This window comes from Euwallacea fornicatus, unplaced genomic scaffold (genome assembly GCF_040115645.1).
Source record: "Euwallacea fornicatus isolate EFF26 unplaced genomic scaffold, ASM4011564v1 scaffold_81, whole genome shotgun sequence".
In the NCBI taxonomy this organism is placed as follows: domain Eukaryota; kingdom Metazoa; phylum Arthropoda; class Insecta; order Coleoptera; family Curculionidae; genus Euwallacea; species Euwallacea fornicatus.
This window is the reverse complement of record NW_027096049.1, coordinates 346,839-362,961: the sequence shown is the minus strand read 5'-3', so window position 1 is coordinate 362,961 and position 16,123 is coordinate 346,839.

Genomic DNA, 16,123 nt, shown 5'->3' with positions numbered 1-16,123 from the left:
AAAAACTGTATGTTGGAGCTCATAAAGTACTATTTTTCATGGAAACTCAAGATGATACAGTCATGATGTGTTACGTCATGTTAAAGATCTCGTAGAGATGGTTCATTTGAGTCTTTGTTTAAGGAATTTGGAATTTAATTGCCGAAGTTATCGAACTTCAAAGTGTGAAAAATCACAAAAACTGTATGTTTGAGCTCATAAAGTACTATTTTTCTTGGAAACTCAAGATGATACAGTCATGATGTGTTACGTCATGTTAAAGATCTCGTCGAAATGGTTCATTTGAGTCTTTGTTTAAGAAATTTGGATTTAATTGCCGAAGTTATCGAGCTTCAAAGTGTGAAAAATCACAAAAACTGTATGTTTGAACTCATAAAGTACTATTTTTCGTGGAAACTCAAGATGATACAATCATGATGTGTTACGTCATGTTAAAGATCTCGTAGAGATGGTTCATTTGAGTCATTGTTTAAAAAATTTGGTCTTCATTGACCGAAGTTATCGAGCTTCAAAGTGTGAAAAATCACAAAAACTGTATGTTGGAGCTCATAAAGTACTATTTTCCGTGGAAACTCAAGATGATACAGTCATGATGTGTTACGTCATGTTAAAGATCTCGTAGAGATGGTTCATTTGAGTCTTTGTTTAAGAAATTTGGAATTTAATTGCCGAAGTTATCGAGCTTCAAAGTGTGAATAATCACAAAAACTGTATGTTTGAGCTCATAAAGTACTATTTTTCGTGGAAACTCAAGATGATACAGTCATGATGTGTTACGTCATGTTAAAGATCTCGTAGAGATGGTTCATTTGAGTCTTTGTTTAAGAAATTGGGATTTAATTGCCGAAGTTATCGAGCTTCAAAGTGTGAATATTCACAAAAACTGAATGTTTGAGCTCATAAAGTACTATTTTTCTTGGAATCTCAAGATGATAAAATCATGATGTGTTACGTCATGTTAAAGATCTCGTCGAGATGGTTCATTTGAGTCTTTGTTTAAGAAATTTGGAATTTAAGTGCCGAAGTTATCGAGCTTCAAAGTGTGAAAAATCACAAAAACTGTATGTTGGAGCTCATAAAGTACTATTTTTCTTGGAAACTCAAGATGATACAGTCATGATGTGTTACGTCATGTTAAAGATCTCGTCGAAATGGTTCATTTGAGTCTTTGTTTAAGAAATTTTGATTTAATTGCCGAAGTTATCGAGCTTCAAAGTGTGAAAAATCACAAAAACTGTATGTTTGAGCTCATAAAGTACTATTTTTCGTGGAAACTCAAGATGATACAATCATGATGTGTTACGTCATGTTAAAGATCTCGTAGAGATGGTTCATTTGAGTCTTTGTTTAAGAAATTTGGAATTTAATTGCCGAAGTTATCGAGCTTCAAAGTGTGAAAAATCACAAAAACTGTATGTTTGAGCTCATAAAGTACTATTTTTCTTGGAAACTCAAGATGATTCAATCATGATGTGTTACGTCATGCTAAAGATCTCGTAGAGATGGTTCATTTGAGTCTTTGTTTAAGAAATTGGGATTTAATTGCCGAAGTTATCGAGCTTCAAAGTGTGAATATTCACAAAAACTGAATGTTTGAGCTCATAAAGTACTATTTTTCGTGGAAACTCAAGATGATACAGTCATGATGTGTTACGTCATGTTAAAGATCTCGTAGAGATGGTTCATTTGAGTCTTTGTTTAAGAAATTGGGATTTAATTGCCGAAGTTATCGAGCTTCAAAGTGTGAATATTCACAAAAACTGAATGTTTGAGCTCATAAAGTACTATTTTTCGTGGAAACTCAAGATGATACAATCATGATGTGCTATGTCATGTTAAAGATCTCGTCGAGATGGTTCATTTGAGTCTCCGTTTAAGAAATTTGGTCCTCATTGACCGTAGTTATCGAGCTTCAAAATGTGAAAAATCACAACAACTGAATGTTTGAGCTCATAAAGTACTATTTTTCTTGGAAACTCAAGATGATACAATCATGATGTGTTACGTCATGTTAAAGATCTCGTAGAGATGGTTCATTTGAGTCTTTGTTTAAGAAATTGGGATTTAATTGCCGAAGTTATCGAGCTTCAAAGTGTGAATATTCACAAAAACTGAATGTTTGAGCTCATAAAGTACTATTTTTCGTGGAAACTCAAGATGATACAATCATGATGTGCTATGTCATGTTAAAGATCTCGTCGAGATGGTTCATTTGAGTCTCCGTTTAAGAAATTTGGTCCTCATTGACCGTAGTTATCGAGCTTCAAAATGTGAAAAATCACAAAAACTGTATGTTGGAGCTCATAAAGTACTATTTTTCGTGGAAACTCAAGATGATACAGTCATGATGTGTTACGTCATGTTAAAGAACTCGTAGAGATGGTTCATTTGAGTCTTTGTTTAAGAAATTTGAATTTAGTTGCCGAAGTTATCGAGCTTCAAAGTGTGAAACATCACAAAAACTGTATGTTTGAGCTCATAAAGTACTATTTTTCGTGGAAACTCAAGATGATACAATCATGATGTGTTACGTCATGTTAAAGATTTCATCGAGATGGTTCATTTGAGTCTTTGTTTAAGAAATTTGGAATTTAATTGCCGAAGTTATCGAGATTCAAAGTGTGAATAATCACAAAAACTGTATGTTGGAGCTCATAAAGTACTATTTTTCATGGAAACTCAAGATGATACAGTCATGATGTGTTACGTCATGTTAAAGATCTCGTAGAGATGGTTCATTTGAGTCTTTGTTTAAGGAATTTGGAATTTAATTGCCGAAGTTATCGAGCTTCAAAGTGTGAAAAATCACAAAAACTGTATGTTTGAGCTCATAAAGTACTATTTTTCTTGGAAACTCAAGATGATTCAATCATGATGTGTTACGTCATGCTAAAGATCTCGTAGAGATGGTTCATTTGAGTCTTTGTTTAAGAAATTGGGATTTAATTGCCGAAGTTATCGAGCTTCAAAGTGTGAATATTCACAAAAACTGAATGTTTGAGCTCATAAAGTACTATTTTTCGTGGAAACTCAAGATGATACAGTCATGATGTGTTACGTCATGTTAAAGATCTCGTAGAGATGGTTCATTTGAGTCTTTGTTTAAGAAATTTTGATTTAATTGCCGAAGTTATCGAGCTTCAAAGTGTGAAAAATCACAAAAACTGTATGTTGGAGCTCATAAAGTACTATTTTTCTTGGAAACTCAAGATGATACAGTCATGATGTGTTACGTCATGTTAAAGATCTCGTCGAAATGGTTCATTTGAGTCTTTGTTTAAGAAATTTTGATTTAATTGCCGAAGTTATCGAGCTTCAAAGTGTGAAAAATCACAAAAACTGTATGTTTGAGCTCATAAAGTACTATTTTTCTTGGAAACTCAAGATGATTCAATCATGATGTGTTACGTCATGCTAAAGATCTCGTAGAGATGGTTCATTTGAGTCTTTGTTTAAGAAATTGGGATTTAATTGCCGAAGTTATCGAGCTTCAAATTGTGAATATTCACAAAAACTGTATGTTTGAGCTCATAAAGTACTATTTTTCGTGGAAACTCAAGATGATACAGTCATGATGTGTTACGTCATGTTAAAGATCTCGTAGAGATGGTTCATTTGAGTCTTTGTTTAAGAAATTGGGATTTAATTGCCGAAGTTATCGAGCTTCAAAGTGTGAATATTCACAAAAACTGAATGTTTGAGCTCATAAAGTACTATTTTTCGTGGAAACTCAAGATGATACAATCATGATGTGCTATGTCATGTTAAAGATCTCGTCGAGATGGTTCATTTGAGTCTCCGTTTAAGAAATTTGGTCCTCATTGACCGTAGTTATCGAGCTTCAAAATGTGAAAAATCACAACAACTGAATGTTTGAGCTCATAAAGTACTATTTTTCTTGGAAACTCAAGATGATACAATCATGATGTGTTACGTCATGTTAAAGATCTCGTAGAGATGGTTCATTTGAGTCTTTGTTTAAGAAATTGGGATTTAATTGCCGAAGTTATCGAGCTTCAAAGTGTGAATATTCACAAAAACTGAATGTTTGAGCTCATAAAGTACTATTTTTCGTGGAAACTCAAGATGATACAATCATGATGTGCTATGTCATGTTAAAGATCTCGTCGAGATGGTTCATTTGAGTCTCCGTTTAAGAAATTTGGTCCTCATTGACCGTAGTTATCGAGCTTCAAAATGTGAAAAATCACAACAACTGAATGTTTGAGCTCATAAAGTACTATTTTTCTTGGAAACTCAAGATGATACAATCATGATGTGTTACGTCATGTTAAAGATCTCGTAGAGATGGTTCATTTGAGTCTTTGTTTAAGAAATTTGGAATTTAATTGCCGAAGTTATCGAGCTTCAAAGTGTGAATATTCACAAAAACTGTATGTTTGAGCTCATAAAGTACTATTTTTCGTGGAAACTCAAGATGATACAACCATGATGTGTTACGTCATGTTAAAGATCTCGTAGAGATGGTTCATTTGAGTCTTTGTTTAAGAAATTTGGAATTTAATTGCCGAAGTTATCGAGCTTCAAAGTGTGAATATTCACAAAAACTGTATGTTTGAGCTCATAAAGTACTATTTTTCGTGGAAACTCAAGATGATACAATCATGATGTGTTACGTCATGTTAAAGATCTCGTAGAGATGGTTCATTTGAGTCTTTGTTTAAGAAATTTGGAATTTAATTGCCGAAGTTATCGAGCTTCAAAGTGTGAATATTCACAAAAACTGTATGTTTGAGCTCATAAAGTACTATTTTTCTTGGAAACTCAAGATGATACAATCATGATGTGTTACGTCATGTTAAAGATCTCGTCGAGATGGTTCATTTGAGTCTCCGTTTAAGAAATTTGGTCCTCATTGACCGTAGTTATCGAGCTTCAAAATGTGAAAAATCACAACAACTGAATGTTTGAGCTCATAAAGTACTATTTTTCTTGGAAACTCAAGATGATACAATCATGATGTGTTACGTCATGTTAAAGATCTCGTAGAGATGGTTCATTTGAGTCTTTGTTTAAGAAATTTGGAATTTAATTGCCGAAGTTATCGAGCTTCAAAGTGTGAATATTCACAAAAACTGAATGTTTGACCTCATAAAGTACTATTTTTCGTGGAAACTCAAGATGATACAATCATGATGTGCTATGTCATGTTAAAGATCTCGTCGAGATGGTTCATTTGAGTCTCCGTTTAAGAAATTTGGATTTAATTGCCGAAGTTATCGAGCTTCAAAGTGTGAAAAATCACAAAAACTGTATGTTGGAGCTCATAAAGTACTATTTTTCGTGGAAACTCAAGATGATACAGTCATGATGTGTTACGTCATGTTAAAGAACTCGTAGAGATGGTTCATTTGAGTCTTTGTTTAAGAAATTTGAATTTAGTTGCCGAAGTTATCGAGCTTCAAAGTGTGAAACATCACAAAAACTGTATGTTTGAGCTCATAAAGTACTATTTTTCGTGGAAACTCAAGATGATACAATCATGATGTGTTACGTCATGTTAAAGATTTCATCGAGATGGTTCATTTGAGTCTTTGTTTAAGAAATTTGGAATTTAATTGCCGAAGTTATCGAGATTCAAAGTGTGAATAATCACAAAAACTGTATGTTGGAGCTCATAAAGTACTATTTTTCATGGAAACTCAAGATGATACAGTCATGATGTGTTACGTCATGTTAAAGATCTCGTAGAGATGGTTCATTTGAGTCTTTGTTTAAGGAATTTGGAATTTAATTGCCGAAGTTATCGAGCTTCAAAGTGTGAAAAATCACAAAAACTGTATGTTTGAGCTCATAAAGTACTATTTTTCTTGGAAACTCAAGATGATACAGTCATGATGTGTTACGTCATGTTAAAGATCTCGTCGAAATGGTTCATTTGAGTCTTTGTTTAAGAAATTTGGATTTAATTGCCGAAGTTATCGAGCTTCAAAGTGTGAAAAATCACAAAAACTGTATGTTTGAACTCATAAAGTACTATTTTTCGTGGAAACTCAAGATGATACAATCATGATGTGTTACGTCATGTTAAAGATCTCGTCGAGATGGTTCATTTGTGTCTTTGTTTAAGAAATTTGGATTTAATTGCCGAAGTTATCGAGCTTCAAAGTGTGAATATTCACAAAAACTGAATGTTTGAGCTCATAAAGTACTATTTTTCTTGGAATCTCAAGATGATTCAATCATGATGTGTTACGTAATGTTAAAGATCTCGTCGAGATGGTTCATTTGAGTCTTTGTTTAAAAAATTTGGTCTTCATTGACCGAAGTTATCGAGCTTCAAAGTGTGAAAAATCAAAAAAACTGTATGGTGGAGCTCATAAAGTACTATTTTTCGTGGAAACTCAAGATGATACAGTCATGATGTGTTACGTCATGCTAAAGATCTCGTAGAGATGGTTCATTTGAGTCTTTGTTTAAGAAATTTGGATTTAATTGCCGAAGTTATCGAGCTTCAAATTGTGAATATTCACAAAAACTGAATGTTTGAGCTCATAAAGTACTATTTTTCTTGGAATCTCAAGATGATTCAATCATGATGTGTTACGTAATGTTAAAGATCTCGTACAGATGGTTCATTTGAGTCTTTGTTTAAGAAATTTGGATTTAATTGCCGAAGTTATCGAGCTTCAAAGTGTGAATAATCACAAAAACTGTATGTTGGAGCTCATAAAGTACTATTTTTCTTGGAAACTCAAGATGATACAATCATGATGTGTTACGTCATGTTAAAGATCTCGTCGAGATGGTTCATTTGAGTCTCCGTTTAAGAAATTTGGTCCTCATTGACCGTAGTTATCGAGCTTCAAAATGTGAAAAATCACAACAACTGAATGTTTGAGCTCATAAAGTACTATTTTTCTTGGAAACTCAAGATGATACAATCATGATGTGTTACGTCATGTTAAAGATCTCGTAGAGATGGTTCATTTGAGTCTTTGTTTAAGAAATTTGGAATTTAATTGCCGAAGTTATCGAGCTTCAAAGTGTGAATATTCACAAAAACTGAATGTTTGACCTCATAAAGTACTATTTTTCGTGGAAACTCAAGATGATACAATCATGATGTGCTATGTCATGTTAAAGATCTCGTCGAGATGGTTCATTTGAGTCTCCGTTTAAGAAATTTGGTCCTCATTGACCGTAGTTATCGAGCTTCAAAATGTGAAAAATCACAACAACTGAATGTTTGAGCTCATAAAGTACTATTTTTCTTGGAAACTCAAGATGATACAATCATGATGTGTTACGTCATGTTAAAGATCTCGTAGAGATGGTTCATTTGAGTCTTTGTTTAAGAAATTTGGAATTTAATTGCCGAAGTTATCGAGCTTCAAAGTGTGAATATTCACAAAAACTGAATGTTTGACCTCATAAAGTACTATTTTTCGTGGAAACTCAAGATGATACAATCATGATGTGCTATGTCATGTTAAAGATCTCGTCGAGATGGTTCATTTGAGTCTCCGTTTAAGAAATTTGGATTTAATTGCCGAAGTTATCGAGCTTCAAAGTGTGAAAAATCACAAAAACTGTATGTTGGTGCTCATAAAGTACTATTTTTCGTGGAAACTCAAGATGATACAGTCATGATGTGTTACGTCATGTTAAAGATCTCGTCGAGATGGTTCATTTGTGTCTTTGTTTAAGAAATTTGGATTTAATTGCCGAAGTTATCGAGCTTCAAAGTGTGAAAAATCACAAAAACTGTATGTTTGAGCTCATAAAGTACTATTTTTCGTGGAAACTCAAGATGATACAATCATGATGTGTTACGTCATGTTAAAGATCTCGTCGAGATGGTTCATTTGTGTCTTTGTTTAAGAAATTTGGATTTAATTGCCGAAGTTATCGAGCTTCAAAGTGTGAATATTCACAAAAACTGAATGTTTGAGCTCATAAAGTACTATTTTTCTTGGAATCTCAAGATGATTCAATCATGATGTGTTACGTAATGTTAAAGATCTCGTCGAGATGGTTCATTTGAGTCTTTGTTTAAAAAATTTGGTCTTCATTGACCGAAGTTATCGAGCTTCAAAGTGTGAAAAATCAAAAAAACTGTATGGTGGAGCTCATAAAGTACTATTTTTCGTGGAAACTCAAGATGATACAGTCATGATGTGTTACGTCATGCTAAAGATCTCGTAGAGATGGTTCATTTGAGTCTTTGTTTAAGAAATTTGGATTTAATTGCCGAAGTTATCGAGCTTCAAATTGTGAATATTCACAAAAACTGAATGTTTGAGCTCATAAAGTACTATTTTTCTTGGAATCTCAAGATGATTCAATCATGATGTGTTACGTAATGTTAAAGATCTCGTCGAGATGGTTCATTTGAGTCTTTGTTTAAGAAATTTGGAATTTAATTGCCGAAGTTATCGAGATTCAAAGTGTGAATAATCACAAAAACTGTATGTTGGAGCTCATAAAGTACTATTTTTCATGGAAACTCAAGATGATACAGTCATGATGTGTTACGTCATGTTAAAGATCTCGTAGAGATGGTTCATTTGAGTCTTTGTTTAAGAAATTTGGAATTTAATTGCCGAAGTTATCGAGCTTCAAAGTGTGAATATTCACAAAAACTGAATGTTTGAGCTCATAAAGTACTATTTTTCTTGGAATCTCAAGATGATAAAATCATGATGTGTTACGTCATGTTAAAGATCTCGTCGAGATGGTTCATTTGAGTCTTTGTTTAAGAAATTTGGAATTTAATTGCCGAAGTTATCGAGCTTCAAAGTGTGAAAAATCACAAAAACTGTATGTTGGAGCTCATAAAGTACTATTTTTCGTGGAAACTCAAGATGATACAGTCATGATGTGTTACGTCATGTTAAAGAACTCGTAGAGATGGTTCATTTGAGTCTTTGTTTAAGAAATTTGAATTTAGTTGCCGAAGTTATCGAGCTTCAAAGTGTGAAACATCACAAAAACTGTATGTTTGAGCTCATAAAGTACTATTTTTCGTGGAAACTCAAGATGATACAATCATGATGTGTTACGTCATGTTAAAGATTTCATCGAGATGGTTCATTTGAGTCTTTGTTTAAGAAATTTGGAATTTAATTGCCGAAGTTATCGAGATTCAAAGTGTGAATAATCACAAAAACTGTATGTTGGAGCTCATAAAGTACTATTTTTCATGGAAACTCAAGATGATACAGTCATGATGTGTTACGTCATGTTAAAGATCTCGTAGAGATGGTTCATTTGAGTCTTTGTTTAAGGAATTTGGAATTTAATTGCCGAAGTTATCGAGCTTCAAAGTGTGAAAAATCACAAAAACTGTATGTTTGAGCTCATAAAGTACTATTTTTCTTGGAAACTCAAGATGATACAGTCATGATGTGTTACGTCATGTTAAAGATCTCGTCGAAATGGTTCATTTGAGTCTTTGTTTAAGAAATTTGGATTTAATTGCCGAAGTTATCGAGCTTCAAAGTGTGAAAAATCACAAAAACTGTATGTTTGAACTCATAAAGTACTATTTTTCGTGGAAACTCAAGATGATACAATCATGATGTGTTACGTCATGTTAAAGATCTCGTCGAGATGGTTCATTTGTGTCTTTGTTTAAGAAATTTGGATTTAATTGCCGAAGTTATCGAGCTTCAAAGTGTGAATATTCACAAAAACTGAATGTTTGAGCTCATAAAGTACTATTTTTCTTGGAATCTCAAGATGATTCAATCATGATGTGTTACGTAATGTTAAAGATCTCGTCGAGATGGTTCATTTGAGTCTTTGTTTAAAAAATTTGGTCTTCATTGACCGAAGTTATCGAGCTTCAAAGTGTGAAAAATCAAAAAAACTGTATGGTGGAGCTCATAAAGTACTATTTTTCGTGGAAACTCAAGATGATACAGTCATGATGTGTTACGTCATGCTAAAGATCTCGTAGAGATGGTTCATTTGAGTCTTTGTTTAAGAAATTTGGATTTAATTGCCGAAGTTATCGAGCTTCAAAGTGTGAATAATCTCAAAAACTGTATGTTGGAGCTCATAAAGTACTATTTTTCTTGGAAACTCAAGATGATACAATCATGATGTGTTACGTCATGTTAAAGATCTCGTCGAGATGGTTCATTTGAGTCTTTGTTTAAGAAATTTGGAATTTAATTGCCGAAGTTATCGAGATTCAAAGTGTGAATAATCACAAAAACTGTATGTTGGAGCTCATAAAGTACTATTTTTCATGGAAACTCAAGATGATACAGTCATGATGTGTTACGTCATGTTAAAGATCTCGTAGAGATGGTTCATTTGAGTCTTTGTTTAAGAAATTTGGAATTTAATTGCCGAAGTTATCGAGCTTCAAAGTGTGAATATTCACAAAAACTGAATGTTTGAGCTCATAAAGTACTATTTTTCTTGGAATCTCAAGATGATAAAATCATGATGTGTTACGTCATGTTAAAGATCTCGTCGAGATGGTTCATTTGAGTCTTTGTTTAAGAAATTTGGAATTTAATTGCCGAAGTTATCGAGCTTCAAAGTGTGAAAAATCACAAAAACTGTATGTTGGAGCTCATAAAGTACTATTTTTCGTGGAAACTCAAGATGATACAGTCATGATGTGTTACGTCATGTTAAAGAACTCGTAGAGATGGTTCATTTGAGTCTTTGTTTAAGAAATTTGAATTTAGTTGCCGAAGTTATCGAGCTTCAAAGTGTGAAACATCACAAAAACTGTATGTTTGAGCTCATAAAGTACTATTTTTCGTGGAAACTCAAGATGATACAATCATGATGTGTTACGTCATGTTAAAGATTTCATCGAGATGGTTCATTTGAGTCTTTGTTTAAGAAATTTGGAATTTAATTGCCGAAGTTATCGAGATTCAAAGTGTGAATAATCACAAAAACTGTATGTTGGAGCTCATAAAGTACTATTTTTCATGGAAACTCAAGATGATACAGTCATGATGTGTTACGTCATGTTAAAGATCTCGTAGAGATGGTTCATTTGAGTCTTTGTTTAAGGAATTTGGAATTTAATTGCCGAAGTTATCGAGCTTCAAAGTGTGAAAAATCACAAAAACTGTATGTTTGAGCTCATAAAGTACTATTTTTCTTGGAAACTCAAGATGATACAGTCATGATGTGTTACGTCATGTTAAAGATCTCGTCGAAATGGTTCATTTGAGTCTTTGTTTAAGAAATTTGGATTTAATTGCCGAAGTTATCGAGCTTCAAAGTGTGAAAAATCACAAAAACTGTATGTTTGAACTCATAAAGTACTATTTTTCGTGGAAACTCAAGATGATACAATCATGATGTGTTACGTCATGTTAAAGATCTCGTCGAGATGGTTCATTTGTGTCTTTGTTTAAGAAATTTGGATTTAATTGCCGAAGTTATCGAGCTTCAAAGTGTGAATATTCACAAAAACTGAATGTTTGAGCTCATAAAGTACTATTTTTCTTGGAATCTCAAGATGATTCAATCATGATGTGTTACGTAATGTTAAAGATCTCGTCGAGATGGTTCATTTGAGTCTTTGTTTAAAAAATTTGGTCTTCATTGACCGAAGTTATCGAGCTTCAAAGTGTGAAAAATCAAAAAAACTGTATGGTGGAGCTCATAAAGTACTATTTTTCGTGGAAACTCAAGATGATACAGTCATGATGTGTTACGTCATGCTAAAGATCTCGTAGAGATGGTTCATTTGAGTCTTTGTTTAAGAAATTTGGATTTAATTGCCGAAGTTATCGAGCTTCAAATTGTGAATATTCACAAAAACTGAATGTTGGAGCTCATAAAGTACTATTTTTCATGGAAACTCAAGATGATACAGTCATGATGTGTTACGTCATGTTAAAGATCTCGTAGAGATGGTTCATTTGAGTCTTTGTTTAAGAAATTTGGAATTTAATTGCCGAAGTTATCGAGCTTCAAAGTGTGAATATTCACAAAAACTGAATGTTTGAGCTCATAAAGTACTATTTTTCTTGGAATCTCAAGATGATAAAATCATGATGTGTTACGTCATGTTAAAGATCTCGTCGAGATGGTTCATTTGAGTCTTTGTTTAAGAAATTTGGAATTTAATTGCCGAAGTTATCGAGCTTCAAAGTGTGAATAATCACAAAAACTGTATGTTTGAGCTCATAAAGTACTATTTTTCGTGGAAACTCAAGATGATACAGTCATGATGTGTTACGTCATGTTAAAGATCTCGTAGAGATGGTTCATTTGAGTCTTTGTTTAAGAAATTGGGATTTAATTGCCGAAGTTATCGAGCTTCAAAGTGTGAATATTCACAAAAACTGAATGTTTGAGCTCATAAAGTACTATTTTTCTTGGAATCTCAAGATGATAAAATCATGATGTGTTACGTCATGTTAAAGATCTCGTCGAGATGGTTCATTTGAGTCTTTGTTTAAGAAATTTGGAATTTAATTGCCGAAGTTATCGAGCTTCAAAGTGTGAAAAATCACAAAAACTGTATGTTGGAGCTCATAAAGTACTATTTTTCGTGGAAACTCAAGATGATACAGTCATGATGTGTTACGTCATGTTAAAGAACTCGTAGAGATGGTTCATTTGAGTCTTTGTTTAAGAAATTTGAATTTAGTTGCCGAAGTTATCGAGCTTCAAAGTGTGAAACATCACAAAAACTGTATGTTTGAGCTCATAAAGTACTATTTTTCGTGGAAACTCAAGATGATACAATCATGATGTGTTACGTCATGTTAAAGATTTCATCGAGATGGTTCATTTGAGTCTTTGTTTAAGAAATTTGGAATTTAATTGCCGAAGTTATCGAGATTCAAAGTGTGAATAATCACAAAAACTGTATGTTGGAGCTCATAAAGTACTATTTTTCATGGAAACTCAAGATGATACAGTCATGATGTGTTACGTCATGTTAAAGATCTCGTAGAGATGGTTCATTTGAGTCTTTGTTTAAGAAATTTGGAATTTAATTGCCGAAGTTATCGAGCTTCAAAGTGTGAATATTCACAAAAACTGAATGTTTGAGCTCATAAAGTACTATTTTTCTTGGAATCTCAAGATGATAAAATCATGATGTGTTACGTCATGTTAAAGATCTCGTCGAGATGGTTCATTTGAGTCTTTGTTTAAGAAATTTGGAATTTAATTGCCGAAGTTATCGAGCTTCAAAGTGTGAAAAATCACAAAAACTGTATGTTGGAGCTCATAAAGTACTATTTTTCGTGGAAACTCAAGATGATACAGTCATGATGTGTTACGTCATGTTAAAGAACTCGTAGAGATGGTTCATTTGAGTCTTTGTTTAAGAAATTTGAATTTAGTTGCCGAAGTTATCGAGCTTCAAAGTGTGAAACATCACAAAAACTGTATGTTTGAGCTCATAAAGTACTATTTTTCGTGGAAACTCAAGATGATACAATCATGATGTGTTACGTCATGTTAAAGATTTCATCGAGATGGTTCATTTGAGTCTTTGTTTAAGAAATTTGGAATTTAATTGCCGAAGTTATCGAGATTCAAAGTGTGAATAATCACAAAAACTGTATGTTGGAGCTCATAAAGTACTATTTTTCATGGAAACTCAAGATGATACAGTCATGATGTGTTACGTCATGTTAAAGATCTCGTAGAGATGGTTCATTTGAGTCTTTGTTTAAGGAATTTGGAATTTAATTGCCGAAGTTATCGAGCTTCAAAGTGTGAAAAATCACAAAAACTGTATGTTTGAGCTCATAAAGTACTATTTTTCTTGGAAACTCAAGATGATACAGTCATGATGTGTTACGTCATGTTAAAGATCTCGTCGAAATGGTTCATTTGAGTCTTTGTTTAAGAAATTTGGATTTAATTGCCGAAGTTATCGAGCTTCAAAGTGTGAAAAATCACAAAAACTGTATGTTTGAACTCATAAAGTACTATTTTTCGTGGAAACTCAAGATGATACAATCATGATGTGTTACGTCATGTTAAAGATCTCGTCGAGATGGTTCATTTGTGTCTTTGTTTAAGAAATTTGGATTTAATTGCCGAAGTTATCGAGCTTCAAAGTGTGAATATTCACAAAAACTGAATGTTTGAGCTCATAAAGTACTATTTTTCTTGGAATCTCAAGATGATTCAATCATGATGTGTTACGTAATGTTAAAGATCTCGTCGAGATGGTTCATTTGAGTCTTTGTTTAAAAAATTTGGTCTTCATTGACCGAAGTTATCGAGCTTCAAAGTGTGAAAAATCAAAAAAACTGTATGGTGGAGCTCATAAAGTACTATTTTTCGTGGAAACTCAAGATGATACAGTCATGATGTGTTACGTCATGCTAAAGATCTCGTAGAGATGGTTCATTTGAGTCTTTGTTTAAGAAATTTGGATTTAATTGCCGAAGTTATCGAGCTTCAAATTGTGAATATTCACAAAAACTGAATGTTTGAGCTCATAAAGTACTATTTTTCTTGGAATCTCAAGATGATTCAATCATGATGTGTTACGTAATGTTAAAGATCTCGTAGAGATGGTTCATTTGAGTCTTTGTTTAAGAAATTTGGATTTAATTGCCGAAGTTATCGAGCTTCAAAGTGTGAATAATCACAAAAACTGTATGTTGGAGCTCATAAAGTACTATTTTTCTTGGAAACTCAAGATGATACAATCATGATGTGTTACGTCATGTTAAAGATCTCGTCGAGATGGTTCATTTGAGTCTTTGTTTAAGAAATTTGGAATTTAATTGCCGAAGTTATCGAGATTCAAAGTGTGAATAATCACAAAAACTGTATGTTGGAGCTCATAAAGTACTATTTTTCATGGAAACTCAAGATGATACAGTCATGATGTGTTACGTCATGTTAAAGATCTCGTAGAGATGGTTCATTTGAGTCTTTGTTTAAGAAATTTGGAATTTAATTGCCGAAGTTATCGAGCTTCAAAGTGTGAATATTCACAAAAACTGAATGTTTGAGCTCATAAAGTACTATTTTTCTTGGAATCTCAAGATGATAAAATCATGATGTGTTACGTCATGTTAAAGATCTCGTCGAGATGGTTCATTTGAGTCTTTGTTTAAGAAATTTGGAATTTAATTGCCGAAGTTATCGAGCTTCAAAGTGTGAATAATCACAAAAACTGTATGTTTGAGCTCATAAAGTACTATTTTTCGTGGAAACTCAAGATGATACAGTCATGATGTGTTACGTCATGTTAAAGATCTCGTAGAGATGGTTCATTTGAGTCTTTGTTTAAGAAATTGGGATTTAATTGCCGAAGTTATCGAGCTTCAAAGTGTGAATATTCACAAAAACTGAATGTTTGAGCTCATAAAGTACTATTTTTCTTGGAATCTCAAGATGATAAAATCATGATGTGTTACGTCATGTTAAAGATCTCGTCGAGATGGTTCATTTGAGTCTTTGTTTAAGAAATTTGGAATTTAATTGCCGAAGTTATCGAGCTTCAAAGTGTGAAAAATCACAAAAACTGTATGTTGGAGCTCATAAAGTACTATTTGTCGTGGAAACTCAAGATGATACAGTCATGATGTGTTACGTCATGTTAAAGAACTCGTAGAGATGGTTCATTTGAGTCTTTGTTTAAGAAATTTGAATTTAGTTGCCGAAGTTATCGAGCTTCAAAGTGTGAAACATCACAAAAACTGTATGTTTGAGCTCATAAAGTACTATTTTTCGTGGAAACTCAAGATGATACAATCATGATGTGTTACGTCATGTTAAAGATTTCATCGAGATGGTTCATTTGAGTCTTTGTTTAAGAAATTTGGAATTTAATTGCCGAAGTTATCGAGATTCAAAGTGTGAATAATCACAAAAACTGTATGTTGGAGCTCATAAAGTACTATTTTTCATGGAAACTCAAGATGATACAGTCATGATGTGTTACGTCATGTTAAAGATCTCGTAGAGATGGTTCATTTGAGTCTTTGTTTAAGGAATTTGGAATTTAATTGCCGAAGTTATCGAGCTTCAAAGTGTGAAAAATCACAAAAACTGTATGTTTGAGCTCATAAAGTACTATTTTTCTTGGAAACTCAAGATGATACAGTCATGATGTGTTACGTCATGTTAAAGATCTCGTCGAAATGGTTCATTTGAGTCTTTGTTTAAGAAATTTGGATTTAATTGCCGAAGT